We start from the raw sequence: 17,674 nt of genomic DNA, 5'->3' as shown, positions 1-17,674 counted from the left end.
ATTATTATTATTATTATTAAGTGCTGTGGGGTGGGGAGAGGGGGGAAGAGCAAAGCGAGTGAGTCAGAGTGGCATGGAAGGGAGGGGAAACTGAGGAAAGGGGGGTTTAGTCTGGGAAGGCCTCTTGGAGGAAGTGAGCCTTCAGTCAGGCTTTGAAGGGGGGAAGAGTGATTCTCTGGAGGATTTGAGGAGGGAGGGCATTCCAGGCTGGAGGTAGGATAATAATAATAATGATGGCATTTATTAAGCGCTTACTATGTGCAAAGCACATAGTATGTGAGAAGCAGTGTGGCTCAATGGAAAAGAGCACGGGCTTTGGAGTCAGAGGTCATGGGTTCAAATCCCAGCTCCGCCAATTGTCAGCTGTGTGACTTTGGGCAAGTCACTTAACTTCTCTGTGCCTCAGTTACCTCATCTGTAAAATGGGGATTAAGACTGTGAGCCCCCCGTGGGACAACCTGATCACCTTGTAGCCTCCTCAGCGCTTAGAACAGTGCTTTGCACATAGTAAGCACTTAATAAATGCCATCATTAAAAGCACCGTTCTAAACGCTGGGGAGGTTACATGGTGATCAAGTTGTCCCACAGGGGGCTCACAGGCTTAATCCCCATTTTACAGATGAGGTCACTGAGGCACAGGGAAGTGAAGTGACTTGCCCAAAGTCACACAGTTGACAGAGCGGGGATTAGAACCCATGACCTCTGACTCCAAAGCCCGGGCTCTTTCCACTGAGCCACGCTGCTTCTCTGGATAGTGGTTTCCTGATCCCAAAGCCCCCCACTCCACCCACGGTAGAGCCAGCAGTGAACACAGGGCAGGGCAGGGCCTATTGGATAGAGCCCGAGCCTGAGAGTCAGAAGGACTTCGGTTCTAATTCTGCCCCTGCTACTTGTCCGCAGGGTCACCTTGGACAAGTCACTTCTCTGGGCCTCAGTTAATAACAATAATAACAATAATAATGGCATTTATTAAGTGCTTACTATGTGCAAAGCACTGTTCTAAACACTGGGGAGGTTACAAGGTGATCAGGTTGTCCCACGGGGCAACTGAGGCACAGAGAAGTGAAGTGACTTGCCCAAAGTCACACAGCTGACAAATGGCAGAGTCAGGATTTGAACCCATGACCTCTGACTCCAAAGCCCGGGCTCTTTCCACTGAGCCACGCTGCTTCTCTAAAAGCCAACCCTCCACCCAACTGTCCACCTCAGTGCTTAGTACAGTGCCTGGCACATAGTAAGCGCTTAGCAAATACCATAATAATAATTATTATCATTAAAAGGGGGGTTCAGTACTGATTCTACCTCCTACCTTTAGACTCGGAGCCCCATGTGGGACAGGGACAGTGTCTGACCTGATTAACTCCAGAAGCTACGGATTTGCCCCCCATTTAGAGAAGCAGCGTGGCTCAGTGGAAAGAGCCGGGGCTTGGGAGTCAGCGGTCATGGGTTCGAATCCCTGCTCCGCCGCATGTCTGCTGTGTGACTTTGGCCAAGTCACTTCACTTCTCTGGGCCTCAGTGACCTCATCTGGAAAATGGGGATTAAGACTGTGAGCTCCATGTGGGACAACCTGATCACCTTGTATTCCCCCCAGCGCTTACAACAGTGTTTTGTACATAGTAAGCGCTTAACAAATGCCATTATTATTATTATTAATCAATCAATCAATCAATCAATCAATCGTATTTATTGAGCGCTTACTGTGTGCAGAGCACTGTACTAAGCGCTTGGGAAGTACAAGTTGGCAACGTATAGAGATGGTCCCTACCCAACAGTGGGCTCACAGTCTAAAAGGGGGAGATATTATCATATTATATTGTACTATTTTATATTATATTAATTATATTATATCATATTATATCATATTATATTATTTTATATTATATTATATTATAGCATAGTATAGTATAGCATAGTATATATTATATTATATTATATTATATATCATATTATATTATACTATATTATTTTTTATATTATATCATTTTATATTATATTATAGTATAGTATAGTATAGCATAGTATATTATATATTATATTATATTATCCCCCTCTCCCCCTCGTCCCCCTCTCCATCCAAGTCTTACCTCCTTCCCTTCCCCACAGCACCTGTATATATGTATATATGGTTGTACATATTTATTACTCTGTTTATTTATTTATTTATTTATTTTACTTGTACATTTCTATCCTACTTATTTTATTTTGTTGGTATGTTTGGTTCTGTTCTCTGTCTCCCCCTTTTAGACTGTGAGCCCACTGTTGGGTAGGGACTGTCTCTATGTGATGCCAATTTGTACTTCCCAAGCGCTTAGTACAGTGCTCTGCACATAGTAAGCGCTCAATAAATACGATTGATTGATTGATTGATTGATATTATATTATTATATTATATTATATATTATATATAATATAATATTATATTATATATTATATAATATTATATTATATTGTATTGTATATTATATATATCATATATATTGTATATTATATTATGTTGGTCCACCTTGGGACAGAGCCCCCACATCTTGGCCCTCCCAGCAGCTGAGCGGCTACCAAGTGGCTACCCAAAACAGATAACGCTTTGCACGTAGTAAGCGTTTAATAAATGCCATCGTATACCGAGCACTAATCACAATGCAAACAAACACTTGGGGCTCCTGGCTTGTACACAGTAAACGTCTCAATTAAGATGGAGAGCTTTTTATTTCTTTCTTTTTCTAGTTTTTTTGCCATGCCTGCAGGCGCCTTCGTCTTTTGGATAAATTAAACAGTTGACAGTCAGAGCATTGGCTCCATACAAATTAAACAGGCAAGGTGCCTTTGCTTTTGTCTATTATAGCGTACTCACCTAAGTGCTTAATCAATCAATCAATCAGTCGTATTTATTGCAATAAATACGATTGACTGATTTATTGAGCACTTACTGTGTGCAGAGCACTGTACGAAGCGCTTGGGAAGTACAAGTTGGCAACGTATAGAGACGGTCCCTACTTAATGCAGAGAAGCAGTGTGGCTCAGTGGAAAGAGCCCAGGCTTGGGAGTCAGAGGTCGTGGGTTCTAATCCCGGCTCTACCACTTGTCAGCTGTGTGACTTTGGGCAAGTCACTTCACTTCTCTGGGCCTCAGTTACCTCATCTGTAAAATGGGGATAATAATAATGATGGCATTTGTTAAGCGCTTACTATGTGCAAAGCACTGTTCTAAGCGCTGGGGAGGCTACAAGATGATCAGGTTGTCATTCATTCATTCATTCAATCGTATTTATTGAGCGCTTACTGTGTGCAGAGCACTGTACTAAGCGCTTGGGAAGTACAAGTTGGCAACATATAGAGACGGTCCCTACCCAACCGTGGCTCAGTGGAAAGAGCCCGGGCCTTGGTGTCAGAGGTCATGGGTTCAAACCCCAACTCCGCCAATTGTCAGCTGTGTGACTTTGGGCAAGTCACTTAACTTCTCTGAGCCTCAGTTACCACATCTGTAAAATGGGGATTAAGACTGTGAGCCCCCTGTGGGACAGCCTGATCGCTTGTAACCTGAACAGTGCTTTGCATATAGTAAGCGCTTAATAAATGCCATCATTGTTATTATTAGAAGGGGGAGACAGAGAACAAAACAAAACATTTTTGTTGTCCCATGGGGGGCTCACAGTTTTAATCCCCATTCTCCAGATGAGGTAACTGAGGCCCAGAGAAGTGAAGTGACTTGCCCAAGGTCACATAGCTGACAAGTGGCAGAGCTGGGATTTGAACCCATGACCTCTGACTCCCAAGCCCGGGCTCTTTCCACTGAGCCATGGCTGCTTCCCTGTGAGTCCCACCGGGGACAACCTGATGACCTTGTATGTATCCCAGCGCTTAGAACAATGCTCGGCACTCAGTAAGTATTTAACAAATGCCATTATTATTATTATTATTGGTATTATTATTATTATTACAGTGCTCCGCACACTTTTAGTGCTCAATAAGTATGATTGACAGACTGAAAAGAAAATGATGGTGGAGAGGGTTGGGGCTTCATGGTTTGTGCATAGCTTCATCCTCTAGAGATTTTTTAGAACAGGGACATCATCATCCTCTCCATCGATTAACCCTAACCTAAACCCTAACGCTAAGCCTGATAATAATAATAATAATGGCATTTATTAAGCGCTTACTATGTGCAAAGCACTGTTCTAAGCGCTGGGGAGGCTACAGAGTCATCAAGTTGTCCCACAGAGGGCTCACAGTCAATCCCCATTTGACAGATGAGGGAACCGAGGCACAGAGAAGTTAAGTGACTTGTCCAAAGTCACACAGCTGACAATTGGCAGAGCCGGGATGTGAACCCTTGAGCACTGACTCCAAAGCCGGTGCTCTTTCCACTGAACCACAATGCTTCTCTTAATTATAACCGTGGTATTGGTTAAGCGCTTACTATGTGTCAAACCCTGTTCTAAGCACTGGGGTAGATACAAACTAATCAGGTTGGACACATTCCTGGCCCACATGGGGCTCAGTGTCTTCATCTCCATTTTACAGATGAGGTAATAATAATAATAACAATAATGGTATTTTAGAGAGAAAATTTCTAGAGAAGCAGCATGGCTCAGTGGAAAGAGAGCGGGCTTGGGCGTCAGAAGTCATGGGTTCTAATCCTGACTCCGCCACTTGTCTGCTGTGTGACTTTGGGCAAGTGGCTTCACTTCTCTGGGCCTCGGTTCCCTCATCCGGAAAATGGGGATTAAGATTGTGAGCCCCATGTGGGACAACCGGATTACCTTGTATCTCCCCTCAGTGCTTAGAACAGTGCTTGGAACAGAGTAAGCGCTCCGTCCACTGCTAAACAGGAACTGGATCTGATCTGATTATCGGTTACCTCCCCACAGTGCTTAGCACAGTGCTTGTCACCTAGTAAGGGCCGAGTCAATACCGCCATTTTTACCGGAGGGCCACATTCTTGGCAGTTGGATGTGGAAAAATCCAGGGCCTGCCTGGTTCCTGAGCCCTGGGTGACATGAAACAGACAGAGAGGCAGTGTGGCCTAGCGGCTAGAGCCCAGGGCTGGGAATCAGAAGGACCTGGGTTCTAATCCTTGTCTGCCGTGTGACCTTGGACCAGTCACTTCACTTCTCTGGGCCTCGGTGACCTCATCTGGAAAACGGGGGTTAAGACTGTGAGCCCCACGTGGGTCCAATCCGATTTGTTTGTTTGTAAATCCGATTTACTTGTACATATCTATCCTATTTATTTTATTTTGTTAGTATGTTTGGTTTTGTTCTCTGTCTCCCCCTTTTAGACTGTGAGCCCACTGTTGGGTAGGGACTGTCTCTAGATGTTGCCAATTTGTACTTCCCAAGCGCTTAGTACAGTGCTCTGCACATAGTAAGCGCTCAATAAATACGATTGATGATGATTTGCTCGTGTCCACCCCAGCGCTTAGTGCAGTGCCTGGCACATAGTAAGCGCTTAACAAATGAGATGATTATTAGATGGAGACGTCCCGGAAGACAGGCTCTGTGTTCCGATCGCTGGCCAAAAATTTGTGGGGCGGGAATTAAGGATGTAGATTGATGGATGAGAGAATAATAATATAATAATGATGGCATTTATTAAGCGCTTACTATGTGCAAAGCACTGTTCTGAGCACTGGGGAGGTTACAAGGTGGTCAGGTTGTCCCACGTGGGGCTCACAGTCTTTAATCCCCATTTTCCAGATGAGGTAACTGAGGCCCAGAGAAGCCAAGTGACTTGCCCAAAGTCACACAGCTGATAATTGGCGGAGCCGAGGTTTGAACCCGTGACCTCTGACTCCAGAACCCATGCTCTTTTCCACTGAGCCATGAGAATAATTATTCATTCATTCAGTCAGTCGTATTTATTGAGCGCTTACTGTGTGCAGAGCACTGTACTAAGCGCTTGGGAAGTCCAAGTTGGCAACATATAAAGACGGTCCCTACCCGACAACGGGCTCACAGTCTAGAAGGGGGAGACAGACAACAAATTAACCGGGTCTCCATTCCGTTCATCCACCTGGGAGGTTCTGTGGGACTCTGCTTTAGAAATTCATTCCCATTCATTCATTCATTCATTCAATCGTATTTATTGAGCGCTTACTGTGTGCAGAGCACTGTGCTAAGCGCTTGGGAAGTCCAAATTGGCAACATATAGAGACGGTCCCTACCCGACAACGGGCTCACGGTCTAGGAGGGGGAGACAGACAACGAAACAAAACAAGTAGACAGGTGTCAATACCATCAGAATAAATAGAATTAGAGCTATATATACATCATTAATAATAATTAATAATAAAACGCCGAGTGCTCATGAAGAGAAAGGCGAAGCAGAATATTCCCTCAGTTACAGAGCTTTAGCTCATTCGGTATCGTGGATTTGTAAAAGAGTTGGCTAAAAGTCATATATTACGAGTGCTTCACATAGGCAAGGAACCCTGTGGAGTTGCACAAAAAAGCCTAATAATAATAATAATAATAATAATGGCATTTATTAAGCACTTACTACGTGCAAACCACTGTTCTAAGCACTGGGGAGGTTACAAGGTGATCAGGTTGTCCCACGGGGGACTCGCAGTCTTAATCCCCATTTTACAGATGAGGTAACTGAGGCCCAGAGAAGTGAAGTGACTTGCCCAAAGTCACAAGGTAAATTGATAAATACGTGGTTGTTATACCCGTGGATGGAATGATTATGATTGATATTGACAATCGTGGTCATAAATGATCAGAACAGAGGGTGTGTAAGCAACTCTGTTGGATCTTGGATGTTTAATAGTCCTTAAATGAGTCAAAGGCAATTCTCAGTTCACGTTTAATTTTTAATTAGGGATTTAAATGATGGCATTTCTAGCCATTCATCAGCTTTTTATCATATTAATGTCTTTTATTATTCATATTAATGCCTTTTATTCATATCATCCTGCTTACTTATTGGTTCACTGGTGTCATTTTTTCGTATGTCTTTTATTCATATTAATGGCTTTTATTCCTATCATTCTGCTTACTTATTGAGAAGCAGCGTGGCTGAGTGGAAACAGCCTGGGCTTGGGAGCCAGAGGTCGTGGGTTCTAATCCCGACTCCGCCACTTATCAGCTGTGTGACTTTGGGCAAATCACTTTGCTTCTCTGTGCCTCAGTTCCCTCATCTGGAAAATGGGGATTAAGACCGTGAGCCCCAAGTGGGACAACCTGATTAGCTTGTATCTCCGCCAGTGCTTAGCACAGCGCTTGGTACATAGTAAGCGCTTAACAAATGCCATCATCATCATTGATTCACTGGTGTCATTTTTTTCATATGTCTTTTATTCATATGACTATCTGCCTCCCCTTCTAGACTGTAAACACATTACAGGCAGGGAATGTGTGTTTTTATGGTTATATTGTGCTCTCCCAAGCGCTTAGTACAGTGCTGTGCACACAGTAAGTGCTCAATCAATACGATTGAAGGAATGGAATAAATGAATAAATGAAGTGGGCGGTCCACGTGAAGGTTTGTATGTGCCTCAAAGAGAGATATGAAAGAGAAAAATCTCAGGAAGAAGCTTTAGTAGTAGACTCAGAGTTCATTCATCCATTCAATCATATTTATTGAGAGCTTGCTGCCTGCAAGTCCAAGTTGGCAACATCTAGAGATGGTCCCTGCCCAACAGCGGGCTCACGGTCTAAAAGGGGGAGACAGACAACAAAACAAAACATGTGGGCAGGTGTCAAAATTGTCAGAAGAAATAGAATTATAGCTATATTCATTCATTCATTCAATCGTATTTATTGAGCACTTACTGTGTGCAGAGCACTGTACTAAGTGCTTGGGAAGTCCAAGTTGGCAACATATAGAGACGGTCCCTACCCAACAGTGGGCTCACAATCCACCACTTATCTGCTGTGTGACTTTGTTCTGAGGGAGAGAATCGGCATAAAAAAAATGACACCAGTGAACCCCTAAGGATGCAGAAAAATACATGCTGGCCCCTAATAAGAGCCCGGGCTTTGGAGTCAGCGGTCATGGGTTCAAATCCCTGCTCTGCTAATTGTCAGCTGTGTGACTTTGGTCAAGAGAGGGAGGAAGAGAGGGGGAAAACTGAGGGAAAGGAAAGAAAGGTGAGGGTGGAAGGAATTGTATTTATTTAGTGCTTACTGTGTGCAGAGCACTGTACTAAGCACTTGGAAAGTATAAGTTGGCAACATATAGAGACGGTCCCTACTCAACAATGGGCTGTAGCTACTCCTGCACTTAGAACAGTCCTTGGCACATAGTAAGTGCTTAACAAATACCATTATTATTATTATTACTATAGTAAGCACTTAGGATTAAAAACAAAGACAGTGCATCCCTTTCAGATTTCTCCCCATCACACTCTTTATTGTACTTTCTTGCCAATAGTTTCCTCTCCTTGAAGTCTGGAAACTGTGAGCTCGTTGTGGGCAGGGATTATCTCTCTTTATTACTGTATTGTACTTTCCCAAGAGCTTAGTACAGTGCTGTGTACACAGCAAGCACTCAATAAATACCCCCCTCCTTCCTCTCCTTCTCCTCCCCATCCCCCCTCCTTACCTCCTTCCCCTCCCCACAGCACCGGATATATGTATATATGTTTGTATGGATTTATTACTCTATTTATTTATTTATTTTATTTGTACATATGTATTCTATTTATTTTATTTTGTTAATATGCTTTGCTCTGTTGTCTATCTCCCCCTTTAGGGGAAGCAGCTTGGCTCAATGGAAAGAGCATGGGCTTTGGAGTCAGAGTTCATGGGTTCGAATCCCAGCTCCGCCAACTGTCGGCTGTGCGACTTTGGGCCAGTCACTTAACTTCTCTGTGCCTCAGTTACCTCATCTGTAAAATGGGGATAAAGACTGTGAGCCCCACGTGGGACAAGCTGATCACTTTGTAACCTCCCCAGCGCTTAGAACAGTGCTTCACACATAGTAAGTGCTTAATAAATGCCATCATCATTATTATTATTATTCTAGACAAGGCCCTGCTGAGGGCTCACCTCCTCCAGGAGGCCTTCCCAGACTGAGCCCCTTCCTTCCCCTCCCCCTCGTCCCCCTCTCCATCCCCCCATCTTACTTCCTTCCCTTCCCCACAGCACCTGTATGTATGGATATGTTTGTACATATTTATTACTCTATTTATTTATTTATTTATTTATTTTACTTGTACATATCTATTCTATTTATTTTATTTTGTTAGTATGTTTGGTTTTGTTCTCTGTCTCCCCCTTTTAGACTGTGAGCCCACTGTTGGGTAGGGACTGTCTCTATATGTTGCCAATTTGTACTTCCCAAGTGCTTAGTACAGTGCTCTGCACATAGTAAGCACTCAATAAATACGATTGATGATGATGATAGTGAGCCCGCTGTTGGGTAGGGACCGTCTCTATATGTTGCCAACTTGAAGTTCCCAAGCGCTTAGTACAGTGCTCTGCACACAGTAAGCGCTCAATAAATATGATTGAATCAATAAATGAATGAATGAAATACGACTGAATGAATGAAGATCCTTCTTTCTCTCCCTTCCTACTATATGCAAAAATGCTCAGAAATATTTCATTTTCCAAATCTCAGCTTGATGTCTGTCTCCCCGCCTCTAGACTGAAAGCTCGTTGTGGGGCGGGAATGTGACTGTTTATTGTTGCATCATACTCTCCCAAGCGCTTAGTACAGAGCTCTGTACGTGGTAAGCGCTCAATAAATACGATTGAATGAACGAATGAATACAACCCTGCCCATTCTTATCCCTTTCCATTTTGTCCATGTCTTCATTCATTCATTCAATCGCATTTATTGAGCACTTACTATCAATCAATCATATTTATTGAGCGCTTACTGTGTACAAAGCACTGTACTAAGCGCTTGGGAAGTACAAGTTGGCAACATATAGAGACAGTCCCTACCCAACAGTGGGCTCACAGTCTAAAAGGGGGAGACAGAGAACCAAACCAAACATACTAACAAAATAAAATAAATAGAATAGATATGTACAAGCAAAATAAATAAATAGAGTAATAAATATGTACAAACATATATACATATATATATTTACTATGCGCAAAGCACTGTACTAAGCACTAAGAAAGTACAATTCGGCAACAAATAGAGAGAATCCCTGCCCAACAACAGGCTCACAGTCTACCAGGGGGTAGACAAACAACAAAACAAAACAAAACAAGGAGACAGGCATCAATAGCATCAATATCAATAGATAGAACTATAGATATTTATGCATCCTTAATAAAATAAATAGAAGAATAAATATGTATAGCTATACACAAGTGCTGTGAGGTGGGGGGAGAGATGAAAGAGGGAATAGGGGCGATGGGGAGGGAAGGAGGAGCAGAAGAAAAGGGGGGATCAGTCTGGGAAGGCGTCCTGGAGGAGGTGAGCTTTCAGTAGTGTCTTAACCGCGTCCTGCCGTTATTTGGTTTTCCTTCTCTTCTTTCCCTCGGAAGTGTTTGGAACCCTGGGTAATAACAGAGGATGATGTGCAAAATGCAAAGTGATGTGTTCCACAGTGCATCTTCCTGAGAGGGGGTCTTCTGCGTGATTTCAGCCCGGAATGAGGCACTTTATATTTACCAAAATTGCGGGAGTGTAATAACAATGGCATTTGTCAAGCACTTACTATGTGCAAAGCACTGTTCTAAGTGCGGGGGGGATACAAGGTGATCAGGTTGTCCCACATGGGGCTCACAGTCTTAATCCCCATTTTACAGATGAGGTAACTGAGGCTCAGAGAAGTTAAATGACTTGCCCCATGTCACACAGCAGACATGTGGCGGAGCCAGGATTCAAACCCATGACCTCTGACTCCAAAGCCCGTGCCCTTTCCACTGAGCCATGCTGCTTCTCTATAAGATCCCTCCAGTTTCAATCTCCCTTATCAAGCAGGAATCTTTGTGGGAAAAACTTGAGCGCCAACATGTTACAATAAGCCGGCTGTCACTTGTAAATACAAACACCTAGGCAGAAGAAACTTCGACGACAGAAAGAGCGCACAGATTAAACGCCACATCCCTAAGTGCTAACTTTTCATTTTGAGCAGGGAGGGGAAAAGAGGGCAGAGGTTTGGGGAGGGGCAGGGGGAGATGGGTACAAGGAGGGTACAGACTTCAAGAGCTCCCAGACGAGAAGCTCCCAGAGCTCCCAAGCTAGCTCTCTTCCTCCCTTCAAGGCCCTGCTGAGAGCTCACCTCCTCCAGGAGGCCTTCCCAGACTGAGCCCCTTCCTTCCTCTGCCCCTCGTCCCCCTCTCCATCCCCCCATCTTACCTCCTTCCCTTCCCCACAGCACCTGTATATATGTATATGTGGTTGTACATATTTATTACTCTATTTATTTATTTATTTATTTTACTTGTACATTTCTATCCTATTTATTTTATTTTGTTGGTATGTTTGGTTCTGTTCTCTGTCTCCCCCTTTTAGACTGTGAGCCCACTGTTGGGTAGGGACTGTCTCTATGTGTTGCCAATTTGTACTTCCCAAGCGCTTAGTACGGTGCTCTGCACATAGTAAGCGCTCAATAAATACGATTGATTGATTGAGAAAGTCACCATTTGGGGTCTTTTCGACCCCGATGAGAAACTTTCAAGTCTTGTCAGAGACCTGGGATGAGCAAGTCTGTGAGTCCAGTAGTGACCGGGCGTGGGGGCCGCTCTTCCCATGGAGTGGGCACTTATGGCTCCGTTACTCACAAGCACGCAGTTCATTCCAGTCAAGCAGAATACTGACCACGGGTTTCCGAAGGATACACCTTTCACCCTCTTCTGGTTGGGCTGGTGGAGGGTCTTTTGGTGTGGGGGCGAAAAGAACAGGTTCCCATACCTGCTAATCGATCAATCAATCGTTAATTAATTCATTCAATCGAATTTATTGAGCTCTTACTGTGTGCAGAACACTGTTCTAAGCACTTGGGAGAGTACAATACAAGCATTCATTCATTCAATCGTATTTATTGGGGGCTAACTGTGTGCAGAGCACTGAACTAAGCGCTTGGGAAGCACAAATCGCGGCTCAGTGGAAAGGACACGGACTTGGGAATCAGAGGACATAGGTTCTAATCCTGGCTCCACCGCTTGTCGGCTGTGTGACCTTGGACAAGTCACTTCACTTCTCTGGGCCTCAGTGACCTCATCTGGAAAATGGGGATTAAAAGTGTGAGCCCCACGTGGGACAACCTGATTACCCTGTATCAACTCCAGCACTTAGAACAGTGCTTGGCACATAATAATAACAATAATAAAATTTATTAAGCACTTACTATGTGCAAGTAGACACTTAACAAATACCATTATTATTAATATTATTATTATTACTACAATAAACAGACACATTCTCTGCCCACAATGAGCTTACAGTCTAGAAGGGGGAGACAGACATTAATATAAATCAATAATGACAGATATGGACGTAAGTGGTGTGGGGCTGGGAGGGGGGATGAAGAAAGGGAGCGAGTCAGGGCGACGCAGAAGGGAGAGTGGTTGAAGAGGAAAGGGGGGCTTAGGGAAGACCTCTTGGAGGAGATGGGGCCTTCAAATAGGATTTGAAGTGGGGGAGAGTCATTGTCAGACATAAGAGAGGGGTTCCAGCAATCAATAGTTCCAGGTAATCAAACAGTAGTCTTTATTTGAGCATTTAGTGTGCACAGAGCACTGTACTGAATGCTTGGGAGAAGTCAGTAGAATTAGTAGACATGATCCTCACCCCTAAGGATAAAAAAGGTATCTTTACTGAGCACTTTACCCAGCTCTGCCAATTGTCAGCTGTGTGACTTTGGGCCAGTCATTTCACTTCTCTGTGCCTCAGTTACCCCGTCTGTAAAATGGGGATTAAGACGGTGAGCCCCCCGTGGGACAACCTGATCACCTTGTAACCTCCCCAGCGCTTAGAACAGTGCCTTGCACATAGTAAGCGCTTAATAAATGTCACTATTATTATTATTATTATTATTTACTGAGCACTTAGGAGAGTACGGTAGAGATCTGTAATAATTCATTCATTCATTCATTCAATCGTATTTATTGAGCGCTTACTGTGTGCAGAGCACTGGACTAAATGCTTGGGAAGTACAAGTTGGCAGCATATAGAGACAGTGCCTACCCAACAGCAGGCTCACAGTCTAGAAGGGGGAGACAGACAACAAAACAAAACATATTAACAAAATAAAATAAATAGAATAAATATGTACAAGTAAAATAAATAAATGAATAGAGTAATAAATATGAACAAACATATATACATGTATACATCTATACAGGTGCTGTGGGGAAGGGAAGGAGGTAAGGCAGGGGGATGGGGAGGGGGAGAGGAAGGAGGGGGCTCAGTCTGGGAAGGTCTCCTGGAGGCCTTCATAATAATAACCATAATCATCATAACAACAACAATAATAATCATAACAATCATAATTGCAATAATAATAATAATAATCGTATTTATTGAGCGCTTACTGGGTGTAGAGCACTGTACTAAGCGCTTTGGAAGTACAAGTTGGCAACATATAGAGACAGTCCCAACCCAACAGTGGGCTCACAGTCTAGAAGACATTTATTAAGCGCTTACTATGTGCAAAGCACTGTTCTAAGTACTGGGGAGGTTATACGGTGATCAGGGTGTCCCACGGGGGGGCTCACAGTCTTAATCCCCATTGTGCAGATGAGGTAAGTGAGGCCCAGAGAAGTTAAGTGACTTGCCCAGAGTCACACAGCTGGCAGTTGGCGGAGCCGGGATTTGAACCCATGACCTCTGACTCCAAAGCCCGTGCTCTTTCCACTGAGCCACGCTGCTTCTCTGGATCAAAACTTTTTTTACTGTCTTATATAACATCTGCAATTCAGTCTGACCACCGCCGCTTAATTCACAGCAGATTCATGGAGATGGAGGAGAAGCGAGTGAGTCAATTGTACATTTTATCGTTTAGCGTTTCCTTCTGAAAGAGACATTGTACCAGTAGACCGTGACTTCATTTGGGCGGATTTATGAAATCGGTGCCTGTTGGCATCGCCTCTTTCGTTCTACCTTCTCTCTCTTCCTTCAGAAAGGACCTTGGGAGGCATTTCTGAAACGGCGCTTGGCGTTTCATTCCTAATCGAGCGGCGAGATAAAGCACGAGATCCTAAATGTTTTCACCCAAAATGGAAAGGCCTAATTGATTTTTCAAAAGTGACCTCTTGTTGGCTTTAAAATGCAATCAGCGGGGATTAGCATCATCTTTTAGAGTCAGTCAGTGAGGTAAGAGTTCGAGCGGTCTGGGATTTTCACCTCGGTAGGTGAAACGAATCCTATCTGTCCTCATCATCAATCGTATTTATTGAGCGCTTACTGTGTGCAGAGCGCTGTACTAAGCGCTTGGGAAGTCCAAGTTGGCAACATATAGAGACAGTCCCTACCCAATAGTGGGCTCACAGTCTAAAAGGGGGAGACAGAGAACAAAACCAAACATACTAACAAAAGAAAATAAATAGAATAGATATGTACAAGTAAAATAAATAAATAAATAAATAGAGTAATAAATATGTACAGACATATATACATATATACAGGTGCTGTGGGGAAGGGAAGGAGGTAAGATGGGAGGGATGGAGAGGGGGACGAGGGGGAGAGGAAAGAAGGGGCTCAGTCTGGGAAGTCCTCAGATTTCCAATGAAGCCGTTTTCCTATCCGAAGGACATTCTCCGTAAAATCAATTATTGCTTTTCTTTTTACCATCTAATGAGTGTCTGTAATGGGTGCTAGTTTTACAGGCAGCTATACTATGTTCTTTTTTTAAAAATGGTATTTTAATTTAATGACGGCATTTATTAAGCACTTACTATGTGCAAAGCACTGTTCTAAGCGCTGGGGAGGTTACAAGGTGATCAGGTTGTCCCACAGGGGGCTCACAGTCTTAATCCTCATTTTATAGGATTAAGAGTTAAGACTTAATCCCCATTTTATAGATGAGGTAACTGAGGCCCAGAGAAGTGAAGTGACTTGTACAAAGTCACACAGCTGACAATTGGCAGAGCAGGGATTTGAACCCATGACCTCTGACTCCAAAGCCCGGGCTCTTTCCACTGAGCCACGCTATTTGTTAAGCGCTTACTATATGCCGGGCACAGTTCTAAGCGCTGGTATAGATACAAGGTAATCTGTTCTGACCCAATCCCAGTCCCACGTGGGGCTCACAGTCTTAATCCCCATTTTACAGGTGAGGTAACTGAGGTACAGAGAAGTGAAATGACTTGTCCAAGGTCACACAATAATAATCATAATAATGATGGCAATTATTAAGTGCTTACTATGTGCCAAGCAATGTTCTAAGCGCTGGGGAGGATACAAGGTGATCAGGTTGTCCCAGGTGGGGCTCACAATCTTAACCCCCATTTTACAGATGAGGGAACTGAGGCACAGAGAGGTTAAGTGACTTGCCCAAAGTCACACAGCTGACAGGGAATCCGGAATTTGAACCCATGTCTTCTGACTCCCAAGCCAGGGCTCTTTCCAGTGAGCCTCGCTGCTTCTCACATAGTGAGACTGGGAGCCCACTGTTGGGTAGGGACTGTCTCTATATGTTGCCAACTTGTACTTCCCAAGCGCTTAGTACAGTGCTCTGCACACAGTAAGTGCTCAATAAATACGATTGATTGATTGATAGTGGCGGGGCTGGGATTAGAACCCAGGACCTTCTGCTCCCTAAGTCTGTGCTTTAGCCACTTGGCCACGTTGCTTCTCCTGTGACTCTCCCTCCCCACATTTGTAATTATTTTCATGTCCATCTCACCGACTAGACGGTAAGCTTGTTGAGGGAAGGGTTTGGATCTACCAATTCTGTTATTTTGTACTCTCCCAAGCACTTAATCAAATGCTCTGCACACAGTAAATGGGCAAGTCACTTACTTCTCTGAGCCTCTGTTGCCTCATCTGTAAAATGGGGATTGATGTGAGCCCCATGTGGGACAACCTGATCACCTTGTATCCCCCCCCCCCCACCCCGCCCCAGCGCTTAGAACAGTGCTTTTTTTAATTTTAATTTTATTTTTAATAGCATTTATTAAGCGCTTACTATGTGCAAAGCACTGTTCTAAGCTCTGGAGAGGTTACAAGGTGATCAGGTTGTCCCGCGGGGGGCTCACAGTTTTAATCCCCATTTTTCACAGATGAGGTAAATGAGGCCCAGAGAAGTGAAGTAGTAGTAATGGTATTTGCTAAGGGCTTACTATGTACAAAGCACTGTTCTAAGCGCTGGGAGGGGATACAAGGTGATGAGGTTGTCCCATGTCGGGCTCACAGTCTTAATCCCCGTTTTACAGATGAGGTAACTGAGGCTCAGAGAAGTGAAGCGACTTGCCCAAAGTCACACAGCTGACAGTTGGCGGAGCCGGGATTTGAACCCATGACCTCTGATTCCAAAGCCCGGGCTCTTTCCAGTGAGCCATGCTGCTTTGCACATAGTAAGCGCTTAACAAATGCCATCATTTGTTAATCATCATCAAATGCCACATACATATCTATCCTATTTATTTTATTTTGTTGGTACGTTTGGTTTTGTTCTCTGTCTCCCCCTTTTAGACTGTGAGCCCACTGTTGGGTAGGGACTGTCTCTATGTGTTGCCAATTTGTACTTCCCAAGCGCTTAGTACAGTGCTCTGCACATAGTAAGCGCTCAATAAATACGATTGATGATGATAATGATGATGATGATCATCATTATTATTATTATTAATAAATAGCATTGATTGATTAACTGCACCCGAGCTGCCTTCTTTCGGAGTCCCAGGTGAGAAGGGGATACACTTCAGTCGTCTGGGTAGAGGATTTAAATAAGGTTGACTCATCATCATCATTGTAGTATTTGTGAAGCACTTTATTATGTGCCAAGCGCTATACTAAACGCTGGTAGATACAAGATAATCAGGACAGGCACAGTCTCTGTCCCATGTAGAGCTCAAAGTCTAAGAGGGAGGGAGGGCAGGTATTTCGTCCCTGCTGAGAGCTCACCTCCTCCAGGAGGCCTTCCCAGACTGAGCCCCTTCCTTCCTCTCCCCCTCGTCCCCCTCTCCATCCCCCCATCTTACCTCCTTCCCTTCCCCACAGCACCTGTATATATGGATATATGGTTGTACATATTTATTACTCTATTTATTTATTTATTTATTTATTTATTTATTTTACTTGTACATTTCTATCCTATTTATTTTATTTTGTTGGTATGTTTGGTTCTGTTTTCTGTCTCCCCCTTTTAGACTGTGAGCCCACTGTTGGGTAGGGACTGTCTCTATGTGTTGCCAATTCGTACTTCCCAAGCGCTTAGTACGGTGCTCTGCACATAGTAAGTGCTCAATAAATACGATTGATTGATTGATTGATTGATTTCGTTCCCATTTTACAGATAAGGAAACCAAGACAGAGAGAAGGGAAGTGACTTGTCCAAGGTCACCTACAGAGCAAGTGGCAGAGTAGGATTTAGAACCCGGTTCCTCTGATTTCCAGTCCCGTGCTCTACCCACGAGGCCGGGCTGCTTCCTTTGAAGGGAGAGAAGTGATTCTTCTTTCTCATATTCAGAGGCCCTGGATCTCGACTGGAACCTCACTGTGGGCAGGACGTGTGTCTATATTGTTGTATTGTAATAATAATAATAATAATAATAATGGCATTTATTAAGCGCTTACTATGTGCAAAGCACCGTTCTAAGCGCTGG

Source organism: Tachyglossus aculeatus, chromosome 21 (assembly GCF_015852505.1).
Source record: "Tachyglossus aculeatus isolate mTacAcu1 chromosome 21, mTacAcu1.pri, whole genome shotgun sequence".
Classification (NCBI taxonomy): Eukaryota; Metazoa; Chordata; class Mammalia; order Monotremata; family Tachyglossidae; genus Tachyglossus; species Tachyglossus aculeatus.
This window is presented reverse-complemented; position numbering follows the sequence as displayed.